Source organism: Pimephales promelas, chromosome 3 (genome assembly GCF_988280905.1).
Source record: "Pimephales promelas chromosome 3, fPimPro1.hap1.1, whole genome shotgun sequence".
In the NCBI taxonomy this organism is placed as follows: domain Eukaryota; kingdom Metazoa; phylum Chordata; class Actinopteri; order Cypriniformes; family Leuciscidae; genus Pimephales; species Pimephales promelas.
The window spans coordinates 34,100,001-34,113,773 of record NC_142771.1 but is presented as its reverse complement, the minus strand read 5'-3'; the positions used below and the strand labels follow the sequence as shown (position 1 = coordinate 34,113,773).

Here is a 13,773-nt window from a genome sequence, read left to right as displayed (position 1 = left end):
ATGGGTAGGTTTAGGTCTGGGTCTCATATTGATGCTAAAGGATGCCAGTCACCTGAAGGACGCCTTGGGTTCTGCGTGTTATATTGACGCTAAAGGGTGCCATATGCGTAGTATTTCGACGAAATGTCATATGGTCACCTATGACACCAACGGATGAGAACGGGCTGAGATTACTAGTGTGTCCAAAAAATGGAAGATGGGGGGAGTGTTGTTTTTTTATTGGCAATTTTGTTGCAGGTAAAAATCTTTTAAACCCATTTTTATGTCAGCTCTAATATGCTTCATATAATGCTATTCAAAGTCTCTGAAATCTGGTCAGCCTCAGAAAAAAAGGTACAAAAGCTGTCACTGGGGCTGTGCCTTTTCAAAAGGTATACTTTTGTACCTTAATGGAACATATTAGCACTTAAAATGTAAATATTAGCACCTAGAATGTACATATTAACAGCTAAAATGTACATATTAGCACCTAACATATTAACTCGTAAATTGTACATATTAGCACCTAAAATGTACATATTAGTACCTAAATTGGACATATTAACACGTAAAATGGACATGTTAACACCTAAAATGCACATATTAGCACCTAAAATGGACATATTAACACATAAAATGTACATATTAACACATAAAATGTACATATTAACACCTAAAATGTACATATTGGGACCTGAAACCTTGAAAAGGTACAGCCCCAGTGACAGCTTTCATACTTTTTTTTTCTGAGAGTGTGTACATTAGGTCCTGATTCCCCCTGGTATTAAGATGTGTTTTCAGTGATCCGTTTCAGAAGTCGCCAGGCTAACTGCATTACCATTTCCACCAGGTATTATCATGCGTTTCAAATCTCCTGTGATCAGATTTCGTCTAGACCCTCCCCTCCAAATTCATCACACTCTACATCACTTTTATGGGATCAGTCTGTGCTGCGTACATATACAACTAAATGCACAATCTCAAGTTACACATCTTACGAGTGAGTAGGAAAGGAAGTGAATGTAAAAGATAAGGAGGGGAGCTATGATTTTTGTGTTTCACAACACAGTGAAGATCGCTTGTTTCGGTGTGCTCACAAACATGTCCATAAAACATTCAAGAACCCATTTACACATCCTAATACCAGGTAGACACATGTTTGTCATGTTATACACAATTACAGACACAAGGTTACTCTGCTCCAGACTGTAGCTACAATTGCTCACTAACAAGCTTCATCCTCGTAGTGTGCGCCAGGCTTTATCTAACGATCAAGCAGTGGTCCTGCACTGATCAGACACATGTTGGAAACCCAAAATAGCTCAAGTAGTGTTCTGGAATTTCCCTTCTGAGTAAAGGCGCCATGCCAGAACTGTCCTTCAGCTACAATCTGTTCTTGCCCCATGAACTAAGATAAAAGTGCATGTGACAGACAGTCTTCTACACCTACACATAACTGCACTGTCTGTGGGACTGGATGCTTAGTCTCACTATTGTAACCTCATGAGATGTGTAAAACAACATCACAGAAACCATCACCTTGTCATCTGAATGTCTATTACATTTTACAAGAATCACAAAGAACATCAAACACAAAGTGTCATTTCCACAAGGCCACAAGTCTATAAACTTTCCCCGAATCTAAAATCCCCAACTGCTGATGACTACATACATAGGGGAAATGCTGAGATTGACATTCTTTGACGGACTGCTGAATGCATAAAAACTAATGCGCAGATTTGAGTAACAAGGTTCAATGCATGTCAGAGACAGAGAATGTGAGCAAACAAGTGTGATTACCTGCATCTGGCCTCAGACATGCAGTCACATTATTACACATAATTACAGTATTTTAGATTTAAGTAACCCCATTCAGCTTTTGGCTAGCTGCTAAAATTGCGTAATTTTGAAATTGAAATAGTTTTTCATATAATTTGCTTGCCCAGTGCCTTTGTATAATGCGTCAAGTACCGTGCAACTGTAATGCCATCAAGACTGGAACTACTTTATAGCCAAGAAGTTGTGGAAAATGTAATATCCAACATAATATCCATTTTTCCCACTTTTTGTGAATGCTAATAAAATTAATAGTGATAATTTGCCCAAGCACTATTGATATTCAACTATAGACTTGGCTATTTTCTAAATGTATCTCACTGTGAACAATTCTTCTAAACATATCTTTCATGTTTTAATAAAAAAAAATGATAAGACCCCTTTTGCGTCAACGTCACAGTTACGTCACGGCACTAGCTGGAGGCAAAACAAAGTGAAAACTGGAGGCGGCCAATGCAAACCAGCACAGATTCAGCTACATAATAAAGAGCTTAAATTATTGTTCCTATTATTAAATGTCATCTTGTTGTGTTGTTTGGTGCAAGAATTGTTGAAAAATTAATATGCTGTATCTGGAACTTTTATTTCTAAAGATGTATATGCCCTCAGTTTCTCTTTACGATCGGTTTCTCTATAAGGTAGGTGTAGAAGTCAGGCCACTCAGCCGAGGTAACGTACGTTAATCCTGTCAGATCGTCCATGCATTGAGTGAGCGTGTAGACGGCTACAGGTCGGCCAATCTGATTCTGTCCATTAAAAATAACTTTAGGAAATAACAATCGCGGTCCTGGACACTGAGTGACCTTACACATTAAGATAATATCGTATTTTCTCCAGTCATTGTTAAAAAAACAAGCTAACATTCCTTGCTAACTAGCGTTAGAGAAGCGGCCAGAGGGATCTTTCTGCCTCCACCTAAGCTCCGCCCACAAAAAAAAAACGTCACCATGTTTACCAACTGAAAAGGGGTCTATATCCTAACTCTATCTTCTGGTGAAACAACAGATTTCTCTGCCGGACTGATTTGAACTCATTTTGTCCCCTTAAACCTGGCTATTGCAATTAATTGCAATCCAATCAACAAACAATGGTTAGACCAAGTGCATGACCTAGCCTAGATTGTTTTTTGATAAATTTCACTCCATCACTATATACGGGAAATAACTTATTTCATTGCGACTTAAAACTACAGATTTAAATATTACATTTACATTAAAAACACAACACAAATAAAGAGTCAAATCACATGCAAACAGGCCTTTTGTTTCAATTCAGAAGGGCAAACAAGAGATCTCCAGGAGATAAAGTACTTAACCACAAGGTGTCTTTGAGCTGTGGCCTAGTGGTTAGGCACACATGCTCAATACGTTGAACCCCGGTATTGTATCATGTCCAGATCTCTAATTTCCTGTCTACCACCAACTGTCACAAATTACAAAAGACCCCAATAAGTACATCCCGTAGTACTTTAGAGTGAAGTCTGAACACAATGGGATGTGCTTTGGTGTATACTTGCATACTTTTGAGATGGCGAATCAAGATATTTGGCTAGGATATGATATCTCTAGGCAGGTGGTTACAAAAGTGGTAGCTGGGCTCACATAGCTGTTCTACACCAGAGCAAAAAGGCCAAAGCCTCAAAACTAAAAGATGCAAATCCCCCGTCAGGGCAGAGTCACTGTAGAGACTATGCAACCATGTGGAATGGCATCTGGAGACAAAGGCAGGAATCTAAGACATCTGTGTGACGCACACACCTCACTTCGACATCTCTGTTGGCTGCACACAGTTCAAAACACCTCACAGATGTGGACTTATGTAAACATACCAGGAAACGTGTCTCAGTCACCTACAAACACACAATAAGGTACAGCTGCGCAGACAGTGGCACTAACCTGCTGCCAAATATATATCCAGCAATAATATAATATCCAATAATATCCAGCAAGGCCATTTCCTTGAGCAGCAGCGAAGAACAATGGTCTCCTTGTCCAGGTTATGTTTCACTCGATACTCTCCAAAGGCACACTGTGCTCCGAAATTACACCATGCATCAACTACCAAATGCAAGCTCTACAATTCAAACTATTCTCAGCAAACAATCAACAGCTTATAGCATCTGGCCGAAACTTAAATTACCCAAACAGGTAAGCTGCCATCTCAGACACCGAAGGACGCTTTTAAAAACAGCCCTACGCCTACACACTGAAATTTCACTCTCAGAACAAGTTTAAGAAATTAGTTTCGCTACTGACAACTTGTGTTTGTAATTTCACCGTGTCGTCTGCAAGCTCCCGCTCACATGCACTCTGGTCCTCGGTGTTACCTTGGGGACCATGCCGACTTTCATCATGGGATTTGACAACTTGTGAAACCTGATGGGCTGGTTTGTCGGCAGTGCCGTCTCCGGCCTGCCCCACTTTACAAGTATCCCCATTCCCCGCCCTGTCCTGTAACTGCAGACTAGAAGGGACGCCAGATCGTCCTGTCTGAAATAAATCGTTTGTCTCTTCCTCTACAAAAACCATATTTATCATGCTGAAAGATAAACAAGACGTTCAAAACTGTGAATGCATCGCCAGTAGCAGGACTCCTCAGTCCAGCTGGCTAAGAAGAGCAGTCTTCCTGTACACAACTATTCTGTTATAGGCCAGAGGAAGTGTTTGTGGTGTCAAAAGACTAACATCCTGTTCTGACTTGATAGCTGACTGGCGGAGAGCTAGACAGTTAACGTGGGAAAGGTTCAGTGGAAGTGAGAGACGCGAACGCAGAGCAGAGCAGAGGAAGTTTATTCGGATTCTTACAGGTGTAATACGTGCGGCAGGAAATGAGCCAAGGCGAGGCAACAAGCCGCTTCTTTTCTGTCAAACTTGCGCGACAGACAGACATAACTTCGAGAAGCCTTTGTTGATTTGATCAGAACTGAGTCATCATAAAGGTCACTGTTACAGTTCACAACAAGGCAACCATATGATTACCATCTCTCGTTCCACAGTCAGTGAAACCTGAACTGATGACCCCAGACTCGGACAGGGCCCCGCCCACATCCCTGTGACAAGTCTACAAAGGCCACAGGTGCTGTTTGCGCTTCCCAGCAATACCTGATAAGCCCCAATTAGTTAGTGGCGTCTATGCAACCGTTCTTCCCACAACACACCTGTTACCAAGCATCAGTTGGAGAACATTTGCCTCTTTCTCTAGAGAGATCTTACACCTTCGCAGCTTGCACAAACCGTCAGCAACCACACACCGTTGGAAAAAACAAAATGTATAATAGGCAGATGTTTCACTTCAGCTTATTATGGCTGGTTCTCATGTTCGCCATCACGTACTTGTTAAATAACCAGAATGAGCCGAGATGATACCGCGAGACGTACGCTTCCTTTAAGTTCTGCTGAGGGAGACAGGTTTAAGAACAGAAAACACAAAGTCCTGTTAGAAACTACGCATTACTGCAACGTCTGTTAGCGCAGAGCGTTCACACATGAGCATGTGGATATTATAGTTTTTCTCAACATGTGAAACAATATAAACACTTTACACTCTCAGAAAAAAGATACAAAAGCCGTCACTGGGGCTGTACCTTTTCAAAAGGCAAAACTTTTGTCCATTTTAGGTACTATTATGAACATTTAGGTGCTAATATGTACATTTTAGGTGCTAATATTTACATTTTAGGTGTTAATATGCACATTTTAGGTGCTAATATGTACATTTTAGGTGTTAAGTACATTTTAGGTGCTATTATGTACATTTTAGTTGCTAATATTTACATTGTAGGTGCTAATATGTACATTTTAGGTGCTAATATGTAAATTTTAGGTGTTAATATGTACATTTTAGGTGCTAATATATACATTTAGGTGCTAATATGTACATTTTAGGTGTTAATATGTACATTTTATGTGCTAATATGTACATTTTAGGTGCTAATATGTACATTTTAGGTGCTAATATGTACCATTAAGGTACCAAAATGCACCCTTTAGGTACTTTTGAAAAGGTACAGCCACAGTGACAGCTTTTGTACCTTTTTTTCTGAGAGTATATTAGCATTTCGTGTTGCTTGAGCTTAAATGCCTTCGTTCTTTATATGTCTTGTTTAAACATACCGTTGAATGTTTTCAAAAGAATACCTTACGATATAACATAAGCTTGTTGTGTATATTGCTTAATCGTACGCTTGTTCAGAAATGGTGACAAAAACTTATATTAAATGAATAAAAAAAAACTTCTTTCTTGTTAAACGTCTTTTAAATAAACTTCAAAATCCAAATATTTGAATACAACATTTTTTGAATGCCCTTTGCCCACCCCTACTTTGCCACCTATTTAGTCCAGGTTAAGTGTCAGCCTTGCGGTCAGCCCAGTAAAACAATAAGCAAAGTTCCCTTTCTGTGCTAATGTTGTTGTTGTGCTCTATTAAGAGCTTCAGGCACCGACACGCTACTGATACTACATCCTGTCCCCATCGTGATAAGTGTCACCATCCACATGACCACATTTTTTCAGCTCCACCACAACTGCACCATTACCTAGAGCTTATTCTTGGGAAATGTTTTAACACATTAGCTTGTTGCAAACAAAACACATTCAACTGCAAATCCTACAAATGTGCTAAAGAGCAGTTGGAGGAAACCTTTACCAGAACATCAAGCACACTGTAAGCAAAACAAGTTTTTTTATTTTTGTATGTTTGAATGCATTGTAGAGGGACTGTAATATGAGTGTAATATCAAAATTCAATCAGTTCATAGCACATGATCATTAAACTGATAATACCTTGCCCTAGAGAGCGGTACAATTACGTCACACATAATTGTATTGATTTGCTAGCTGGTTCCATAAAATCAGATGTAAAAGGGTGAAGCAGAGCACTTACAGACGGGTGGGGAGGGAGTGCGGGAGGAAAATTCCATCTGTTTCGCTAAGCCAAAAGAGTTATGATTCAAAGCCAGTCAATGCAGTGAAGGTGATACAACACAGAATCCCAAGACCACAAAGCTCTATTCAACACACTCTCATTCCACCATGCTAATGACCCAGGTCTGATGTCCTTCCACGAAAATATGTCTTTTATGCCAGTTTATGAAACAAATAATCCTGGTTGAGGATTCTGATTGGTTAACACAGAATTTCAAACATGCTACAGGCTTGCTGCAGAAGGGTACACCAATTACATTACTTGCCCACCGTGGCACCAACCCCACTGTCGTTTTGATTTTTGTAGAAATAAAAAACATTTAGTGAACATTTAGTCTGCTGCAGATCATGAGCATCATTGACAAATATCTTCTCTTGTAAAATGTGCGGTCAGTACCACCTCTCCATATGTACAGAGAAGGCGTGATTGCGAATTCAAAAGTGAAAAGCGAGCGTGCATTCAAAAGCGATTTCAATACCCCGTTGATGGATAGCGACGTTGTCTGGATATTATAGGCCTATACGGAGAGCATACAAGAGCACGAATTCAAACATGCATCCAAAATATCAGTAGTTTTGTTATAAGTTTATATATCGGTGTAACAATATCCTCACATGCCTAGTGTGCTGTAATCCAAAAATACAGTAAAAACAATTTTCTATCGTTCTATGTTTTTTAAATGTAATATATTCCTGTGATCAAAGCTGAATTTTCAGCATCATTACTCCAGTCTTCAGTGTCACATGATCCTTCAGAAATCACTCTTATATGCTGATTTGACAAAGAATCAAAATTTTCTTATTATCGTCAATGTTGAAATTATGTTGGTTGAGCTGTTGCTTAGTTTTGTGGAAACCATGATACACTTTTTTCAAGATTCTTGATGAATAGAAAGTTTAAAAGAGTAGACATCTTTTGTGACATTAGAAACTGTTTTTAGTGGACATCTTTAATGTCTTAAAAATCTTACTGACCCCTAAACATTTGAACTGTAGTGCAGAGAAATGTACGTACGTCAACATATAATTGCACAGCTGTCAATGCATGTTGGAGTGTTTACAAACTCTAGCACAAGTAAAAAATTATGTAATGTGGTAACCTGGCTGGCATTTACTAGAACGTTCCTTTATTAATAAGCCACACAAAGGCGTTTGTAGTGCATTGTTTGCTGGTAATGAAGTCTGTGGGTGATTTACACTTCTATCAGAGAAAACCGCAAAGTTTTAATCTATTCAGATCGCATGCTGTCCTACAATAATACCACTGCAACTAGCCAAGCTGCATCTGACGCTGCATGAAGCCTCATTCTCACGAATCAAGACGCATAAGGGCAAGCTGAAGCAAGCCTTAACATCAATGCACGCCGACCATCCTAGCGCATCGATGCTGCCGCTCTGTAACAAAGCCTGGGGCCTCCTCCAACTGTTCCACAGAGCGTCTCTCCATCATAACCATGCATCGATCGGCCGCGCGGAAACGGCAACATTCCTAGAAATGAAGTGTATTAGCGTCAGAGTTCTGGAAACCGAAGTTCTGGTACTTCTACAATGCTGACAGACAGACAGACTGTGATATAACAGATATAAAGTGATATAAAACCAAAGCGTAGATGACATAATGCATGAGTGTCTTTGTAGGGAAGTGGTAAGTTTTTAGGTAACACTTTACAATACGGGTGCACTAATAAGCATTAATTAATGCTTAACTAATGCACAGATAATACTGAATTAATGTGTAACTAATGATTATTTAAGCTATTCATTACTGATTACCACATTAGGAACTAATTAAGAGTCTGTAAGGTTCATACATGAATTGTTATTAATTAAATATGTAATTGTGGATTAATTCCATAATAACTTTTTTTTTAACTAATAGTGTTAATTAATGTGTTGATTACCAGAATGAGCCAAAGCCTTGTATTTCAACTTCCAGATATATGACAGGTACACTAATATGCACTAATACATGATTAGTTACTTCATTGTTAGTGCAAATTCATGCACAAATTACTTCAATTACTAAATTACTAGTTAATAATGATGTGCCCCAACAAGTAAAGTCATAACATAATGGTACCTTTGCAAATCATTAGCTAGTGATTAATTAAAGCAGACAACTGAAAGTTGAAGTGCATAGCTTTGACTAATTGTGGTAATTAACACATTAATTTACACTATTCGTTAATAAAATATGTTATTAAGGAATTAATACACAATTATACATTGAATTAATAACAATTCATGTATTAATCTATTAATCATATAGACTATTTATTAGTTGACTACTTCTTAATTAATGGTTTAGTTCTTCATGAGTTATATATTAACTCATGATTATCTGTGCATTAGTTAAGCATGAATTAATGCATATTAGTGCACCCATATTGTAAAGTGTTACCAGTTTTTGATACCACATTTTAGGGGTTAAACAGATCGTAGTTGACCAGGCTCCACGGTTCAGCACGCATGTGATTCGCGGATTATTTGCAAAGTTTAATCATCATAGAGTGAAAGTTTATCACTTGTACGTGTTTTGTCTTGCCAGTTCACGCCTTAAAGCAGTTTTAAACCATTCCAGCGTAAGAAGAGACGAACGAGAACTGAATTTGGTCCTCGCATCCTGTTATCTGCACACAGGCGCACACACAGAAAGACGAGCTTCAGATATATCACGCGCAAACACAGAATTTGTTCTTTTGCATTTCCTTGCGCTTAAAAGGATAGGTGTCCACACAAATTGATGTAATCGGCAAGTATTCTCCCAAACACAGTCGGTTGAAGTGAACATAGTAATACATCATATGTGTGTCTGTTATATTGGATCCATACATTAGCTCTTAAAGTGACAGCAGCCTATAAATTCATGTTGCTGTTTATATCATTAATGGTTATCAAACAACAAGATTAATCTGTTTAATTTATACAGTGAACACTCTAGTTTTACATTTAGGCCTAATTATTACATTTCTGCCCCTCAACACCTTACCTTATTTGTAACTTTGCTATACTTTATCTATGCTTGTAATTGGTGTATTTGTTAATTTTTTTGTTTTTCAATTGCCTTTAATAATGTTTAACTTTATTAGTTAGGCTAGTAGTTTTTGCTGTGGTGTTGAAGTTCTTGAAGTATGCGTTTTAAAAAACGAAAAAACCAAAGTTACATTTGATACTCCCAAACTATTTTTTTTATTCTTGCTAATCTGAAGTGTGATCTGATCCAGGACTCAAAAACTGTAATATGATCCGAACCGTGTGTTTTGGGATCAGTTGAACCACTTCCGCATTTGATGATCCCCATTTAAAGGAACTTATATAAGAAATAAGCTATATTTTCATCCAAAGTAAAAATTATTTTCATAAAGTGATCATGTTTTCATGTTATAATATGTATTGGATTTTATATTGTGACTACCAAAGTATTCAAATACTATTTTGAAAATATTTACAAGGTATTAGTTAAGAGATATTTTATAAACAACCAACTATCTGTATATTACAGTACTGTTAAAAGCATGCATTTAGAGAAAAAAAATTAATTGTATACCATATTTCGCAATATCTTTCCAAAGCATTTTTTTTTTTAAAGATATATGATACATTGCAAGCAAGAATCTACAGTTTTAGGAGGGTGAAAATGAAAACAGGCACATTTCTGTTAAAAAAAAGACATCAAGAGGGTAAAATTAATCATGATTAATCAACTGGTTTCTGACCAGCCTTACACTTTTACACTTTTCCCCTCCTAAAATTCAGGGAGAATCATGGCCACCTAGTAGAATAATATAAATAAGTAGCAGATTTGTGCAAGTGTTGGGAAAGTTTTAGGGAGTCCATCCACTATCTGGAGAGATTTTCCTCATCTGACTCATATGAATACACTAAAGTACAAAATATCTGTCCTCAGCAGCAGACAGCAGCCTTCCTTGAAATGATTTCCACTCTTATCTCCAGGACGTGGATGAGCACCAGACATTTAGATAATACAGAAGCTAGAGGGCAGATCTCAAACATCTCAGAATAACACAACAAATGATTATCTGTTTCTCATCTGTGCAGGCAAACAACACTTCAGTGTACACAATTCAATACATGTACACAAAGCTATTAGGCTATGTCTCAAGACCCCTGTTCATCAATATTTACCAGTTATGTCGAGAAGCACGAGCTTTAGTGTAATGCTAGGGGGGAAAACAACACTGAGATTAAACCACAGATAGGATATGATGCTAACTTCAGTTGCAATACACACTTAAAAGGCATTAGGAAAGTGGCAAAAAATCTTTTGAACGGCTCCCAAGAGCAGTTCTTTGAAATGGAGCAGATACGGGTGATTTGATATGGTCTACCATATCTCACGTACACAACCTCAGAGAGGAAATTCACAGACATTTTATGAAAAAAAAACACGAAAAACAGAACATACAAGTTGCTTAAGCATGCAAAATACCAAATAAATCCCAGCACACTTAGTACAAGTTCTGATGCAAATGTACTGAGCTGTTGTGATTTCACCATCCACAGCAGCTGGAATAGCATCCTACAGGAATAATAATTTCTAATAATACAATTTTTAGATGTGTATTAGGAAAGACAAGATAGGAAAAGATTATAGAATGGGGATTGTGTAATAATACACGCCAGACTTGAAGTCACCTCTTGCATTAGCATCACTGGTCAACATGGCAGACAAGGGCCACTTTCTAACAGAAGATAATTTAAGTAGACCAGGGCTACATTTTTGCTTTTCAGAAGAAAATGTATGTTAATATAGTATGTGTGCATGCACAATGCTGAGGTGATGTGGGTAGTAGTTACTATGTGGTAGCTGAGGTATACGTTTCTAGTTTGTTTGCTAGAGTGTTCTGGGTGTTTTTTTTTTTAATTAAAGGATTAGTTCACTTTTTTTTTTAAACTTTTTCTGATAATTTACTCACCCCCATGTCATCCAAGATGTCCATGTCATTCTTTCTTCAGTCGAAAAGAAATTAAGGTTTTTGATGAAAACATTCCAGGATTTGGTCCCACTTTATATTAAGTGGCCCTAATACCTGTGAACTTACATGGTTACTAGATATGTACTTAGTATGTAAGTACAGTGTAAGTACACATTGGTACAGTACATAGTATTTACAGCTGTAATATGTGTGTAACTACACATATGTAATAACACACTGAAAGGTATGGGTAAGTACAAATGTGTAACAGGACATTAGTAACAACACTTTTTTCACTAGAGTAAGTACACATGTGTAACAGGCATTATGTAAGTACATTTTGTAACAACAATGTATTTACTTACGTTCTTCCACTCAGTCTTCAATAGGCACTGAAACTCCATTGAAATCATGATGATTCCTTAAGTTGTGGCCGTTTTACACATTGTATCAAGTGCAGAGTTACTGAGGAGTTACCATGTAACACTGTTAATACAGTGTTGCACAGAGGTTTGTGGGGTTTTTATATATATTACTCGTTAAGTTGAAGCCGTTTTACACTGCATCAAGTGGACCATTCCTGAGGAGTTACAACGCGAGTAGACTGTTAATATAGTGTTGTACAGAGGTTTGGGTTTTGTATAATACACAGTAAGTTATGGCCGTTTTACACTTTGTATCAAGTGCAGAGTTACTGAGGAGTTACCATGTAACACTGTTAATAGAGTGTTGCACACAGCTTTGGGTTTGGCCAAAAAAAAGTTATGGCCCTTTTACACTTTATATTAAGTAGACACTTCCTGAGGAGTTACCGTGTAAGTACACTGTTAATTCAGTGTACAGAGTTTTGGTGTTTTTACTATACACAGTAAGTTATGGCCCTTTTACACTTTATATTAAGTAGACACTTCCTGAGGAGTTACCATGTAAGTACACTGTTAATACAGAGTTGTACAGAGGTTTGGTTGTTTTTATTATACACAGTAAGTTATGATTGTTTAACACATTCAATCAAGTGCAGAGTTACTGAGGAGTTACCGTGTAAGTACAGTACACTGATACCACAAGGGGAAACTTTAGCTGTAATTCAGCGCGAGTCCTGCCAGTCATACAATAAATACATGGTATACACATAGGAATAATTTCAGTGGAGTTTCAGTGCCTTCCAAACTAGTAACTACAGTATTGAAGACTGTGTGGAAGTGGAAGAACGTGTGTAAATACATTGTTGTTACAAAATGTAGTTACATAGTGCCTGTTACACATGTGTACTTACTCTAGTGAAAAAGTGTTGTTACTAATGTCCTGTTACACAATTGTACTTACCCATACCTTTCAGTGTGTTATTGCATTTGTGTAGTTACACAAATATTACAGCTGTAAATACTATGTAAAATGTGTACTTACACTGTACTTACATACTTAGTATATATCTAGTAACCATGTAAGTTCACAGGTATTAGGGCCACTTAATATAAAGTGGGACCAAAAAGATAAATAACAAAGTTTAAGTTTTATAAGCTCAAATGCACGCCTTGCTCTGTTCTGTGATGCACGTTCGTGACTCTCCTGTTCGAACTCGTTCATCAAAATGTACAAATCTTTTTTCGAGTCATTTGGTTCATTCAATGAACGAAGTGACTCGGAAAACGTTCCGAGTGACGAACGTGCATCACAGAACAGAGCAAGGCGACCATTTAAGCTTATAAAACTTAAAATTCGTTTGTTTGTTTTTTTTAATGAGCGACCATTTCACTTGATAAGATTCATCGTCTGGAATCGTTTAAAGCCCTTTGAACAGTTTGCACTGAAACTGTCTTTTGGAGCTTGAACCGTTTGGAAGTCCATTATATGGAGAAAAATCCTGGAATGTTTTCATCAAAAACCTTAATTTCTTTTCGACTGAAGAAAGAACGACGTGGACATCTTGGATGACATGGGGGTGAGTAAATTATCAGCAAAAGTTTTTTTTTAAGTGAACTAATCCTTTAACTGGCTCCAAGTCAAAAATCTCCAAGTCTCTAGTATGTCATTATAATTTGTACTAGATGATGAAATCGTAAAAAATTGTATGCCCTGAATCAAATTACCAAATCCG

General features: G+C 37.5%; 1 protein-coding gene across 3 annotated transcripts in view; it reads right to left on the bottom strand.

Moving 5' to 3' along the window:
* The window catches only part of s1pr2 (sphingosine-1-phosphate receptor 2), a 64,298-nt gene that overhangs the window by 3,126 nt on the left and 47,399 nt on the right, over positions 1-13,773 (bottom strand). The window lies entirely within an intron of this gene.